Source organism: Terrapene carolina, unplaced genomic scaffold (genome assembly GCF_002925995.2).
Source record: "Terrapene carolina triunguis isolate 2854851 unplaced genomic scaffold, T_m_triunguis-2.0 Scaffold30475, whole genome shotgun sequence".
NCBI classification, from domain to species: domain Eukaryota; kingdom Metazoa; phylum Chordata; order Testudines; family Emydidae; genus Terrapene; species Terrapene triunguis.
In genome coordinates, this window is record NW_020694826.1 from 1 (window position 1) to 2,743 (window position 2,743).

The 2,743-nt window shown below is 46.3% G+C and overlaps 1 pseudogene; it reads left to right on the top strand.

Annotated features, from left to right (window-relative positions):
* The first annotated feature begins 5 nt into the window (after positions 1 to 5).
* LOC113409173 lies at positions 6 to 1,677 on the top strand (annotated as a pseudogene).
* Positions 1,678 to 2,743: the final 1,066 nt, after the last annotated feature.

The following is a 2,743-nucleotide window of genomic DNA, read 5'->3' on the forward strand; positions in this document are numbered from 1 at the left end:
CCTATAAATGCTCTGAGTGTGGGAAAACCTTCAGTTTCAGCTCACATCTCAAGAGACATCAGAGAATTCACACAGGGGAGAGAGCTTATAAATGCTCTGAGTGTGCAAAACCCTTCACTCACCGCTCACACCTCATTAGACATCAGAGAATTCACACGGGAGAGAGACCCTATGTCTGCTCTGAGTGTGGGAAAACCTTCCCTTTCAGCTCAAACCTTGTTAAACATCAAAGAATCCACACCGGGGAGAGGCCCTATGAATGTGGTGAGTGCGGAAAAACCTTCAATTGGAGCTTCTGCCTCACTCAACATCAGAGAATCCACACAGGGGAAAGGCCCCATAAATGCAGTGAGTGCGGGAAAACCTTCACTCGCAGCATCCACCTTGTTAGACATCAGAGAATCCACACAGGAGAGAGACCCTATAAATGCAGTGAGTGTGGGAAATCCTTCAGTTGCCGCTCACATCTCCGTACACATCAGAGAATGCACACTGGAGACAGACCCTATAAATGCAGTGAGTGCGGGAAAACCTTCACTTGCAGCTCATACCTCACTAGTCATCAGCGAATCCACACAGGAGAGAGGCTCTACAAATGCTGTGTGGGAAAAGCTTCACTGAGAGCTCAAACATTGCTCGACATCAGAGACTCCACACACGTAAGAAACCCTATAAACGCAGTGAGTGCGGGAAAAGCTTCAATGAGAGCTCAACCTTGTCAGACATCAAAGAGCCCACAAGGGGGAGCGGCCCTATGAATGCTGTGAGTGCGGGAAAAGCTCCACTCGGCGCTCAGCCCTTAACTATCATCAGAGAATCTCCAAGGGAGCTAAACACCATGAAAACCTCTAGGGCCATCCCAACATTTGTTCTTTCATACTTTTGCTAATTCCCACGTAGGAACCTTTAAAGCTGTTTGAACCAGTTGCATCAGTGTTATCCCTCACCTTGTCCAGGCGAGTTGCCCATTTTTGTCTTTTGCAGCTCTCCCTTTTCTGGGGTGGACCCGATTGTCCTTTCTATCCACTCCATTGTCCCATGAGTAATGGGAATTTGTCTCTCCTTCCACGAAACAAGGAGCATCACATTTATACCATTCCTCTTATTGCACTGTTGTTTTTAGAGTCACCAGTGATACAGATTGTATCATTCTCAGTTCTCATATTGCTCTGGAGTGTGCTCAACGACATTTGAGGACCTTTTCTTCCGTTATAATGTATTTAAATATAATGAAGAGAAGCAGGGGCAGGAAAACATTGTCATTTCAGCCTCTGTGACACTGGAAGGAGATGGGGTGACTCAGAGAGATTCCCTCCTTCCCCACACACAGAACTGTTTCCTCCTGTCTGAGCCATGCAGAGTTTATCTTCTCCACATTCTATCCCTCCACCTCTCAGCGTGTCATGTGATGCAGTGTTCTCAGCTGTCTGTGTTTGGAGATGACACTTTGACTTCTTTAATCCTATATCAGAGTCACTATGACTGGAGATGAAAGGATCAAAGACCTGCAAGGGGAATTCAAATGGATCCCAAACGCAGTGTGATGAGTTTTGGAGTTTGAATTCCAGTTTCCATCTATTGGCAAAGCCACTTGGGGTGTTTTTCCCCCCATTATGAGGACGTTAGATTGCTAAAACTTACTCCCCGCCCAGGGTGACTGCTGGAAACATCTAAGAAACAAAGACCCAGGGGGTAGGGGGGAGAAGGCCTGAGCCCAGGCTGGGAAGGTGTCTGGCCTGTGAAAGAAATACCTGGAATTTTAAGCTGCAAGCAAGAGCAGCTGGCCTTCAAGAAACTGCAATCTGCCTAAAACAAAGTTTAGGGTGAGAAATTCCTACTTGTAACCAGTTTCTTTAGTATTAAGCTTACCTTGTGTGTGTGTTTCATTTGCTGGGTCATCTGCTTTGATTTGTTTGTTAACCCTTATAATCACTCCAAATCTATCTTTTGTAGTTAATAAAGTTGTTTTTGTTTACTCTAAAACCAGTTTGTGGAATTCATAGCTGGGGGTGTAAAAAGCTGTGCATATCTCCCTCCACATTGCGGGAGGGATCAAATTTCATGAGCTTACACTGGACAGTGCAAGACCATACGATTTTGGGTTTGCACTCCAGAGAGGGGTGTGCACTTGAGTATCCGGGCAGTTCCTTAGCTGAAGCCTTCCCGTGCAGTGCTGATTTCAGTGTCTTTCTGCAGCTGGGTGTGCCCCTACCTGTGTGTGCTGGAGGAGGCTTGAGGGCGTGGCTCAGCAGGACAATGTAAGGGAGCCCAGGCTGGTGGAAAAGGCGGGCTCAGTGGTATCCCACTATATCAGGTGGCACCTCAGAGTGTGGGGCAGCCCGTCACAGTGGGTTTCTCTCTTTCCTGAAGGCTGTTTGGTCGCCCAATTGAATATTAATTTAGTTTGACAGCATGTAACTCAGATTTATTGGCGACTTCGAGACATTTTGCTAAAGTCATTGTTTCTTGCTTTAGCTTTGCTTTTCCCCCCATCCCTCCACGATGACGTGGAGAAAGTTCAAGTGCAGTTCTGTCAACAGGGGAGAACTCTCCAATTTACTGGACATGCTAACAAACAAACAACAGTGATTTAAAATCTTCACTCGGAAATGGTGAACAGCAGCAGAACCCCAACTAACTGGAGGAAGTGCAGATGATCACAGCGTAGTTCAATTGTTTAAGTCAATATTGTCTCAAATGCTAGAGGAGGGCATTCCACCCTAAGTGATTTTGAACTAGGCAA